The sequence below is a fragment of the Phodopus roborovskii genome, unplaced genomic scaffold, assembly GCF_943737965.1.
Source record: "Phodopus roborovskii unplaced genomic scaffold, PHOROB, whole genome shotgun sequence".
Lineage (NCBI taxonomy): Eukaryota > Metazoa > Chordata > Mammalia > Rodentia > Cricetidae > Phodopus > Phodopus roborovskii.
The window spans coordinates 29062857-29075792 of NW_026126511.1; the positions used below are offsets into that span (position 1 = coordinate 29062857).

The 12936-nt window shown below is 37.0% G+C and overlaps 1 protein-coding gene across 1 annotated transcript in view; it reads left to right on the top strand.

The window, feature by feature from the left end:
* Window positions 1-12936, top strand: part of Diaph3 (diaphanous related formin 3) — a 435882-nt gene that overhangs the window by 83206 nt on the left and 339740 nt on the right. The gene's annotated exons all lie outside the window — the stretch shown is intronic.

Sequence of the window (12936 nt, forward strand, 5' to 3'; positions counted from 1 at the left end):
TTGCGTAGCATGAACACTGGTTATTCTTCCAGAGGACCAGACTGTGATCCACATGGTGGCCTAGCCCTCTATATCTCTAGTACCAGAGGGTATATCTTCTTCTCTTTCCTGGGCAGGGTACACATGTGATATGTAGACATGCATGCAAGCAAAACACTCATTTACATAAAATAAAAATTAAAAACCACAACCCAATCTTAATGGCCCCAGATGAACTGTTCCCTAGATTGTCCCCTGTCACATGTGAACATGTATCTGCAGACTCATTTGGAGACACACAGATGTAAGCATTCACACAAGAAACTTAGTTTTGAACCGGATCTACTAGGAAAATTATTCATTACCTTCCTTTAGTTCTATGGTATTATATAGTCCCATCTGAAGGCTTTTGTAAAATGTTAATGATTTGTGTATTGTCCTTTTTTCTTGCAGAAGACTAGATATGAATCTAGTCTGTTATACTTTGCAACCACTGAATGTTCTTTCCCACCCAATGGCATCCTGTGGGCAGACTTTTATTCGTTGTTGACTCTAGTGTTCAGTATAATGGTACATGGTATATATAGGTATATTTTTGTTGGCTCTTTAGATGGATAGTTTGGTTTTATAGAGACCTTAGAAATGATCAATTTATAAAGTTGTTAGAAGTCTGTCAATTTCAGTTGTCACTTTTGTTAATGTTCTTAAACAAAGCACAATAGATTTGTAAATTTTGGTTCATTACTCTCTCATTTATTTAAGGGTTATTCATATACCGTGTATTTTTTTTAAAGATTATATAGCATGTATGTATTTATGTATCTATCATTTACCCACCCACTCATCCATGTATCTATATCCATCCATCCATCCATCCATCCATCCATCCATCCATCCATCCATCTCTTTCTCTATCTTGACAGGGTTTCTCTGTAGATCTGGCTGTCCTGGAACTCACCTGTAGACCAGGCTGGCTTTGAACTCAGAGATCTGTCTACCTCTGCTGATCCATTGCTGGGATTAAAAGTGTGCACTGCCACTGCCCCAGCCAGTGTCTGATTACAATAGCAGAGATTGGGGAAATAAATGTTGCACATTTCTGCCTTTCATCTGTCACTTTAGTTGTGAGTTGAATATTAAAAGAACACACTGGCTGGGATGTAGCTGTTTCTGCTTTGGATAACTCAGTGTTTCCAGCCTCCTTCTACATTCTGTAGATTGTGGGCCCAGCCTTCCTCCTTCTATTTTGGCTTATATCTGCACTTATAAAGTGCCCATTGCAAACAAGACATGCAATAGAAGTGTGCTTTAGATATCTTTCAGTTTTGTAGTTGCCAGGACTTTGTAACCACAAAATAGCATCCTTACCCAGAGAATATCTGACTTCCCTGTCTCATAACTGGTCACGATGGGATGTGGTCCAAAGAGTTTCTATCTCTCCTTTTTGTGTCCTTCATTTAACCATTATTTTTATTACATAAAGAGTAGTCTAGAAAGTGTGCTAAGTTTTGTACTTGCTTTCCTCCCCTCTTATTTTCTTTTAAATTTTTTAATGTGTATGCATATGCCTACATACATGTCTGTGCACCACATACCGATATTATCTATGGAGGCTAGAGGTAGGTGCTGGATCCCTCACACTGGAGTCACAGATGGATGTGAGCTTCTGTATAGTTGCTAGGATTCAAACTTAGGTTTGCTACAAGCACAATTCCCCACTCTTACGCACTGAGCCATCACTTCAGCCCTGTACTTGGCTTTTACGTGCTTACTCATAGGAACAGATTAGATTGGTAGGGTGGTGTGTATGTGCAACAGACAGGAGATTTCATCTTAAATCAAGAAAAAGAAAGGGAGATTCAGCTGTCAGTGCTACCAGTGACATTTGTAACTACAGCTCAGAATCATGGAGGCAAATAATCACACAGTTACCTGGAAGAACTGAAAGCAAATTGCCTAATTTTGAAGACTGGAACATCTGGTGTTTTCTCAGCCCCCACCCCCTTTTAGTAAATGCCCAAAGAAGTTTTGTTGTGGTTTTCTTTTTACATAAACATAATCAACATAATAAAGAAGATAATGAAGCAATGACTAAGAGCTTCACAGTGTTATTCTGTCTGCTCAAATGTGCCAAGCAGATCTTTATCCTTCATTGAACCATCAAATAGAGGCTGGCAAATTAGAACATCCATGTTTATTTAGTCAACTCCTCCACCCCCATCTTTGGGCCCTTTGTAAGTCTTTTAATCACAGTTTGATGCTCAGCTGAAACTAAATATTTTTCAGTTCTAAGTGTATTCTGAAAGATGGTGAATAGAAGCAAGTGATGCTATGTAAATTTGCCTTTTATTGTTCAACCAGGAACATGAGATTATGTGTTATTTTTTTAAATTACTTAAGCCAGAACCAAAGTTATATGACTATTTTGATTTGAAAGTACCCATTGCAGAAATAGTACAAAACCTGGAAAAGTTTTTAAACTTTAAAATGTTATTCAATATCTAGTTTATATTATGTTGTAAAATCCACAAATAAGCATACTACTTGATGAGCTGTTGCTGAGTAAACACACCATGCCATCAGTATTTCAGGTGGGGCCATAGGATAATGACAGTATGTCCCTTTTCTTTCTCCTCCCCCAGGTAGTTTCTAGCATCCTGGCTTCTAAGATTGCAGATTGGGCTATCGTTCTAATTTTTACATCTAATTATTCCCTTGTGTTAAAACTCACACGACACAATATCCACCACTATAAAGCACAGTATTCAGTGGCATCGGCATCTTTGTCATGTTATACTTCTGTCATCCCTGACTAGGTCCAGGACTTTGTTATTTACCTAAAAGGAATGGCCATGCCCTCCAAACTGTAGCTTCCCTCTATTCCTAACAGAAACCCAAGCCACCTAATTCTTCTTTGATCATGTCTCTTTTCTTTCTTACTATCTTTCAGGATCATTTTATTCTGTTGGTAGAGCCATTTGTCCAAGTAGGTCAGATTTCTTTTATTGGAGAGTGGTATTGAAACATACTACCTGTGTGCTTGTTCTTTTAATATTATGTCCTTATATGTAGACCTTTTCAAGCTCAGCTTGGAAATATGTGTGTGCACCTTTTAAAATAATGAGATACACATGCACACACGTGTACAGAGACCTGATGGTATCTGTGCAGGGCAGTGGGACCAGGAAGGCTTTGAGTGCCAAATATGGGGATATGTAAGACAATTGTATAAAATGATGTGTAATGTTTCCAAATGACCTGTTTGCCTCTACCCATATCCTGTAATTTTTAAAATTGATTACTAATCAGTAATACATTGATGAATTCCAGTCACTTGTACATTATATGTTATCATAGACTAATGTAATTATTTTTTACATTTGGTTGTGTAAGAAATAATGAGAAAAAAGTCTCTTTATGTACAGTTCGGAGGCAAAACACTTGATAGGCTGTAGGAACAATTTACATGTGCATGGTGACGATTTGGATTGCTGATTGTATATCTGTATATGGAAAATATAATATGTATGTGTGTGCACATTTCTGTGTTTTCATTTTCCTGTCTGTATGTGTCTCTAACTCTACTCTCTCCTCTTTTTCTATGCAACCACAGACAGAGAGAACCAGAAATTCATACTGATAATTTTCAATCTAATTTCTGTAGGATTCATTGTTATTTCTGTCTTTCTAAATTTTTGTTTTTCTATTGCTTGCTCATTTTTATGCCTTCTTTTGCACAAGTGAACAGTACTATATATATTTTTTATTTTTCTGCTAACTAGTGTATACATTCTTTTCTTTATTTACTGACTTAAAAATGTTTCCTCTCTAGTTGAGAAATCATTTTAAATATTGTTCAAAGTAAACCGAAAAGTAAGTGTAAGAGCTTGTAAGATGGTTCAGCAGTTAAGGGCACTTGCCCCCTTGTGTGGTGACTTTATTTTAATCCTCCTAAGTCCCATGGTGGAAGGAGAGAAGTTACTTGCAAGTTTCCCTCTGACCACTCCCCATGAATATACACATTTGTGTCCCTGTGTATATGTAAAGAAATGGGAGGGGCGGGGGAGATGGTTCAGTAGGCAAGGTATTTCTTGTGCATGTGTAAATATCAGGAAAAGTGTTTGGATTCCAGTGTCCACATAAAAGCTAGCAGGAGGGCATTACATCACACCTTTATCCTGTGCTAGTGCACAGGAGACATACCAGGTATGGCCAGTGTAGACTGTCTAGGATGAATGTTGGAATCAGTGCCCCACATTGAGCAAGAGGCCCTATCTCTGGTTGAAGACGGAAATCAATCAAAGATGATGCTGATATTGACTTTAACTCTGCACATACATGTACGCTTTATCAGATACATGTGAACACCCAAACGCATGCACACACATCAAGATACATTCATAGATAGACAGTAGGTATTGGCCAATAAGTAATGGCCAGTATAGGAAAGCAAGTGGAATTGAGGTTATCCTGTAAATACTGATCATTTATAAAGTGTGCTGATTTTTTAAAAATTTATTTCAAATTTATGTATAACTTTCCAAAACTAGTATTGGTTTCTTAGTATTTAACAGTTTTCTCTGTGTGGTATTTAAAAACAAAACAACAACAACAACCAAAACAAAACAACAAAAAAGACACCTTTTTTAAAAAATTATGTATCTTAGTAACTTTCAATTGGAATTCTAAAGTTTTATCATATATTATTTTTAAAGATATTTTAAACCAGTGTATGTATATCAGTGCATTGTGTGTACATCAGTGCAGCTGTCTGTCCTGACCTACCTGATGTCGTTTCTGGAACTGACCTCAGGTTCTCTGCAACAGCTCTTAAGTGCCATATCCCTTCTCCAGTCCTAGCATGTGCTATTTTGAGTGTATAGGTAAATGTGTTTCCAGAGTTATAGACAGTGTTTCCATATATGATGGGCTCATTAAACATTTAATTGAAGAAGTAGCCTTTTAAGGAGATTCTTGTGAAATGTAGTTTGGGTGATCAGCGAACCTGTCTTCAGTACTTCATAGCTTTCATGTTTCTGTTTTGAGTCTTTATAAAAATCCTCTGAGGTTAACAGATTTCATTGGTCATTAAAATTTGAGTTGTAGATGTTCCAAAAATGACAAATTTATGCCGCAGTGATAGCCTAGTGCTTCTGTTGCTCAGTGACATTTAACACTTTTGAAACCATTTAAAAGTTCAAGGTAATTGTAATTATTAGATTGCAATTTGTAAATGGAGGTTTATCTGCCCTACTCCATATTGCTGCTGCTTTTAAATAATCACACAGAGGCTTATTGTTAATTACAAATTGTTTGGCCTATCACTCAGGCTTATTACTAACTAGCTCTTACAACTGAAATCAACCTGTTTCTATTAATCTACATCTTGCCTGTGGCTTACCTAGTTTCTAGCATCTTGCTTCTCTGGCAGCTGGCTCATTTCTTTCATGCCTTTCTTCTTTCTCCCTCTGTTCAGTTTGGTTTTCTTGTGTAGCTTTATTCTGCCTTGCTATAGGTCAAAACAGCTACTTGTTTAAGCAACAAGATCAGTCAATAGTCACAGTATATGGAAGGGTTACCCCATAGCAGTAATTATCCTCTTGGTAGTGATGTACTTAGTACCCTTGTTTTGAATTGAATTATTCTTGTTTTCAGTTTTTTCCTCTATCTTTACCTGGATATGTACCAGGAATTAGGAGGATATAAGACTGAAGGGACAGAGGTTGTTAATTGATGGTTGCAGACTTAAAAGTCACAGAGTTAGATGCATACACTAATGTAGGACACTGAAGGATTTGATACTACAAGTATTCTACTGATGTTGATGGCCGTTTTCTGTGTTTTCAATTTTACTGCTTTAAATTACAGGGAAAATTGCAAAAAGAGCTCTACTCTAATAACTAACTTGATCTTAGCCTATTTTTACTGGTCACCCAAATTTTGCTTTTGATAATCTCTATCGGCTATATATTTTAGATATTTGTATTTTAAAAATTGGCACTCTTTTTAGACTTAAGGACAAGTAAAAGACTTAGGTATTAGTTAAAATAGAGGATGCTATGTGATGGATTTTGGTTATTTTCACTGAGGATTGAGTGTTGTTTTAGTGAGGCTATGAATGAGTGGCAATTGTAGAAGTATTTAGGGACATGTGATGTCTCAGGTCAGTTAGACAGTCATTTTAGAAGCTACCATATTTGACAGTGTTAGGTACACAGAGGTCAGTGATGAGTTCTTGCTGGCATTACCAGGTGTCATTTTTCTGCAGTTTGTATATATGTAGACCATGTATTTTGCTTTTATTATTTTTAAAATAAAGTCAAACATTAAACGATAGGTTCTTCAGAGTTGTATAAAAATTAGTCAGTTGTTTTCAGAGGTGAGTAGGCCACTTCATCAGTACTCTCCTCTGGTAACTGTATATGCCTATTTTGTGATAGACTTTCTATTCTGACTTTTTATACAAATAATTCATCTAGGATAGTGAATTTGCCTTATAGCTCAGCTGAGATGAAAGGAGGGATGTCCTCATGCAGGAACAAAAGAAGCTGGTCAAGACAGGTCAAAGGAAATGGCTACTATTACATTTAATAGTCACTTAGCAAAAGAGAGAATGGTACAAGTATGCATAAAGGTATGTATATTACCTTTTATGCCCTTGAATATACTTAATAAAGAATATGACAGGTATAATCTTTGTACTTTTTCCCATCTGCATTTGGTATTTTAGAATAAATTTTACCCAGGGATTAAAAAAGATTTGAAAATTATGTGGGATAAATATTCTTCTAATTTTTTTTGTGATGTCAGGCAGACACCCTTATCTCACTAATGTGTTTTGATACCACAGGGGATAAAGCTTTCTAAGTATTTTCATCTTCATGGCTAATGGATTTCAAGATATGCAGCAGCAAGCATCCTGCCCATGTTCCCTCTACCCTCTCCTTCCTTTGAAGTTAGGTAAAATGAAAGGATCATAAGACCCATGCTGAAAAGGAGTGTTTCTCTTTCTTCACACATTTTTTTTTTTTCTCCTCTCAATTTATTTCTTTTATACTTTTGTTAGGAACATTTTCAAAATTATTATCCCAATTAGTTGGCTTATTTCCTGTCCTTAATCTGAAATATTTCATTCTAAGTAAGCACTTGTTTCAGAATATATTTTATATCATGTGGATATTATTTTATGATTGCTTTTCTTCTCCGATCTGATTGTAATTCTTCTTCTGCATGTAATTGGATTTTACTGTAACCATATTCATTCACTGAATGTGGGCATCTTGCAAAGGACTTATGAATTAGTCAAAATGAACTGCTGCCTTAGAGTGTCACATAGGATGTTAACGTTTACTAATCGTCCTCAGTATTTCCGTAAGATTAGGATACTTAGCTCATTGATTTTCCTTCCTGTAACTACCAGTACCATTGTCTTTAATGACTTCCCCACAGAGATGATCCATCCAACCCTTCACTTTGTTATCTAAGTGATCTTTGGTACTGATGCATAAAAAAGAAAACGAGCCTTTCATTCTATTTTGAGAAAAACTTCCTGAGATTTTGGTGGTAGTTTTGGTGGATATATTTATTATTTTTCCTTAGTGGATTTCTTTTGCATTTTATTTTTTTAAAATCTTTTTGTTCAGTTTTTATTTCTTTCACATCATGTATCTACATCCTGTTATGAGCAGTTTTCCCCCCAGCCTGGTCCCACAGCTGTGTCAACTCCAAATAGCACACATAGATGCTGTTGGCCAGTTACTAGGGTTTCTTGTTGGCTTAAATATTAACCCATTACTATCAATCTAAGTATCCCCACATGGTCTTATCTTACCAGAGAGAGGGTCCGGACCTTCTTCTCAAGCCCCTACATCTTGAATCTCCTCCCACATCTCCCAGAATCCTCCTTGTCTCCTAGTCCCACCTCTCTTGCTTTCCTATTGGCCAACAGGGCTTTATTCATTAACCAATAAGAGAAACATATTTATAGAATGACATCTCTCACCAACATTCCATTCATTATCTGCCCTCTGCCCTTATAATTCCCCCATTCCTAATAAAATAAAATTTAAGAGAAAAAAAAGGAAAGATAAAGGAAAAAATATTATCAAGGAAGCTGTAGTGTGACATATTGAGTCATGTAGTAAACCCCTTTGCCCATATATAGCTTTACTTTAGCAAGTGTTCATTTTGCAGAGTCATTAGTTTGGTTCTGGGTCAAGGGTTCCTGGTTTCTGCTACAGGAAGGATGCTGGGCCCTCACTGGGACTCCTATGGGATATCTTGTTTTCCCATGTCCTGGAGATCTTGCAGTTTTTGGATTATGGGACCAGCCACTTCATATGCTCCAGCAGAGTTTAAATGGGGTGGATGTTGGGATGGACCAACTCAAAAACCTGATTCTGGGCCTAGGTAGTTGCAAGGTTGGTCAGTCTATCAGCTCTTCTGTCTTCATCACTAGGGTGAGCTCTCCATCACTGTCCCAGCTAGTTTACCTCCTGCAGCAGTGAGTAAGGGGTGGGTCTAGTTCTCCTGCTTTCCAACTCTAAGGATCAGCACTCTAATACCTTGATCTTCAGGACCACTTCTACTGTGTTGCCCATGTGAGGTGTAGGATTTTTGAGTGCTTTAGCAGATGAGGGGCAGAACCAGTTCTCTCTAGTGTTAACAGCTAGTGAGGCAGGGGACCAACTATGTAGGGCCCTATCCTCTCAGCTTTTGGTGATATTAGGAACCAGGGACATCTACAGAGACCATGGCTGCATCAGAGCCATGAATCCAGACATGAGCTCCATCATTAGCTCAGGTCCAGACATCACCATGGCCTTGGTGGCAATCAAGCCACCCACCTCAGCAAATATCCCCATCTCTTTCACCTCTTCTGAAATGCTTCTGTCCATAGTACATGAACTGTTCTCTCTCTCTCCTATACCACACCATACATTTGCTCACCATAGTGGTCCCCTGCTACCTGGTACTGTGAGGCCCCAGCAGCATAGTGTGGTGTCAGGGATGTTGCTGGGCTTGGGCTAGAAACCTACGGCTGTTATTTCATTGTGTCCCTCCTTGTTCAGCCATATCATGTGGTGCAGATGTGATGCTCAGTTTATTTTTTAATAAAACTGAATCTAAGTGTTAGGTGCATAGCACACTCTTTCCCCCTGATAAATGGCAGTGTTTTTGATAACTTCCTAAACATCTAAACAGAAAGACTTTGGTAAAAAAGAGGGATTATTATTGGCTGTTTCCTGGGAGCGTCCCTTAATCTCCAAAGGTTGAGACCTTTGGGCATGGATATCTAGTTTTTGGTCATTTTGGACAGTCTGTAACAGTTCAAAGAACTGCTGTTATAAAATCTTCTTGCTTTTCTTCTATTTTGCTCTTCTCTTTCCACAACCCCCCCCCCCCCCCACGCAATAGCCTTGACAGTTTGAACTTCAATAAACCTTTCTTCTACCCCTAGAGTGGTGTAGTTTTTTGATTTCCTGTTCTGTTGCTTACAATTGGCATCTAGCAATATACTGTTACATCTGTAGTTAGGTTGCCCCCAATTTCTTGACGCTATTTTGTACCTAAAAGGTATTTGTTATTTTTATCTTGTTACTTTGCCTTTTGATACTCATATGCTATAAAAGTATTTTAAAATGCCCTCTTTCAATTAATTGTAGTGTTTAGAAATACTTATTTTAATGTGTTGAGCATTGATTATGATGCTGATAAGTTCATGTAGGTGATCATGGCATTTGAATGCAATTTTACTTCTTTTCCATCTGTTTATCTATGATTATTCTTGCCCAGTTAATTAGCTGGAACCTCTGCTGCCATGATGAGTAGTGACTGGTAAGAGGAGACATGATCCCTTGTTCTGAGCTTCACACAGGTCGCATTCAGTGTGATTGCTATGGAATGGGTGGTACCTAGAATATTTTATGAATATGGACAAACAAGTTCTATTCAATGTTATTAAAGTAGACTCACATGTTATCTTTGTCTTTGGATGCCTGACACATACTTTTAGGGATTTTTATGAAGAAACTTTGTAGAACATGGGTCCAATTTCTTCTTTATCCAGAATGGCATCTTTTGGTTCAGGCTGGTTGACTTATTATTGATTCTGTCAGTCATGATTTTACTAATAAAGCTTGAACTCTACCAGTAATTTCTTGATACAGATATTGGCCTGGTAGCATGTACAGCAGCAAATGGAGAGTTCATGATACAAAAAGTTAGCAGCAGCCTGTAAAGCAAGAGTCACATGTTAGGAAAGAAATATGTTAGTGGTCTGATGGCCAGAGGAAGCATAGTCTTGGGACTGACTTGCTTATATTCAGATGTAACTTGAAAATATGTTCCAGTTCTGAAAGAAACACTGAAAGAATAGATTCTTTTGTAATTAAAGTACATGTTTTGGATAAAAGTATATAAATATTCTGTACTAGTGTATATAATCTGATAAGTGCTATAGTTATAAATAACTGATCAGTGGGAGTTATTTTGAGGTACCTTCTTCCCTTTTGCCTTTAAGTTTTCTTAGTTTCTTGTGTTAAACAAGACAATATTATGGTTATTAAAAAAACACAAGCATTGCAATAAATGAATTATTTTTAATGATATCAGTGGCTGAAGTGAGATTAGGTACTCATGTTTATTACTATTTTAATTGCCTTATCAGCTTTATTCTGTCATTTTTAATTCTATCAAGATTTTGAGTGTATGTTTGTCTTTAAATAGCCACTTTGATATCACCATGAATTAGAAACATTGTTTCCCTAATACTGATTTGTTTTGCATTGCTAGTTCTGTTTTCTTGAATAATGTTTTGGCAATTAATAAATCAAAAGAAATGAACAAAGAAGGACTAGATTTTTAGTCTGATTTTGAATGTGTTCAATGCCTTTTCTTTGTACATGCAATCTTTTAATAGATATAAAATAAGAGCTTTCTTTATTGTTACCTTGATATCTCCCTCATTTCCCAATTGGGGCACACACATACCTTCTGATCAGGTCTTTGCTTTTGATCTTGGGTTACATGTCCATGCTATTTCCATGGCCTGTGAAGCTTTCAGCCTCTTCTGTCACTTAAAAAAATATACCTGCCAGCTTAGCTGTCTTGTTTCCTTAGGTATTAATTCAACTAGGCATGGCAGAAGCCTTTGAAAAGGAATATCTGTGAGTCTCTCATTGAACCACCTTGTTTAAGATTGTATGTCTCATGCTATGTTTATTTCTACCTTTTGTTTATTTTTCTCACTAATATGTTTATTATTTATACTATTGTGTGTGTGTGTGTGTGTGTGTGTATGTATGCGTGTGTATATATGTGTGTGTGGTATCTCTGTATTTGTTCATACTGGGGGTTGTACCCAGAGTTGTGTTAAGCTTCTGAACAATCTGTACTGATGACATTTAGTATCCATTTAATGTTTTTCAGATAATCAAGGAATTTTTCTTATTCTAGTCCCATAATTTATATATGCTCTAGTCTTCCATAATTTCTCTTGGAAAATTAAGAGCATAGTGGGACAGTACCAATTTATTTTCATTTATTATCAGCTGAATGGTTTTTTTTTTTAAATTTCCTTGTATAAGCTTGTATTTTGTATTTTTGTCTGAAAGTATCCACATGTAGGTTTGTGTGTGTGCATGTGTACACACATACAATGAAATATGAAATACCTATAGACCCAGCAAACTAGAAAGGAACCATTGGTGGTGAGGAGGAAGCATTAGTGATAAGCATGGGAGAAGGGACTTATAAGGCAGTAGAATGTGTGGAAGTAGAGCAGAAAAGGGGGTTGGGGGGAGTGTTGTTCTTTTGCTATAATTTTGCCTAAGAAGCAAAAACACGAGACTTAGCTCCCACGTAGAGTTTATTGAAGGAAGGGAGAGAAAGTGGGTTAGCTGGTGGCCAACAGAAAGCAGCGGACAGAGAGAGGGAGAGAGAAGAGAGAGAGAGTAAGAGCAAGAGAGGGCAAGAGAGCAAGAGAGGGGGTCCAGAGAGAGAGCGGCATACTTGGCATGCTTGCTTTAAAAGGGGGGCTTGCGCATACATAATTGAGTCCCTTGGCAGCCAGGTAAAGCTTGAGCAGCCAGGTAAGGCTGACATAGAGATGACTTGGCCATGAGCATCCCACCCATCATTGGGGGTGGGGTCAGCAGACTGCTAGTTCCCAACAGGGAGGGGATAACTAAATTTAAGGATGTTTGATAAAACAGAATCATGTCTTATAAGATTCTTGATTCACATAAAAGTTTCATTAGAATGTTCCTGCATAGAGGTTCATACTTAACCTAGAAGCTATAGGTTTGCCAAATTCAAGATCCATTGCCAGCAGGTGTGTGAACCTCCTGTTGAGTTGTTGGTCAGAGATGTCCTTAGATCCCAAAAGTAATGCAGGCTGTTCGCCATTTCTCTTGGTTGCTCACCAGATCTTAATCACAGATCCTTTCTGGTTCGCTATTTGCCTCCTTTCCACACATTTCTTCTGCTCCTTCCTTGGCTTTCCTTATTTGTTAGGTCATATTAGGCATTTGTCTTTTGAGGGCTTGATCCTGGTGCTGGAATTAAATTGCAGTGAAGTCTTTTCTTTGGCTTCCATTTCTTCTCAGCTCAAGTTGTAATATCTGTGAGTCTACATTGCCTAGACTTCCAGTGGTAATTGAATGAACCAATGACTAACGGCTCTTTCTGTATTGCACAGAGTGCTTGTTTTATAAAGTTCATTTTTTTAATTGAGTTTTAATATTTTAATATGCCTAAATTTTACTTTATTATGTTTCTAGTGTATATACTTAATGATTCTCCATGATGTTGCATTTGAAAAAGCAATCATTTATCATTTGTGAATAAAATCATTTATGGATTTATAGATTTTTTTTTCTTTAGTTATAACATTTTACATCAAAACAGTAATTTTTTTTTTAGTTATTACTAGGGGGGATGAACTTAATATTTTAT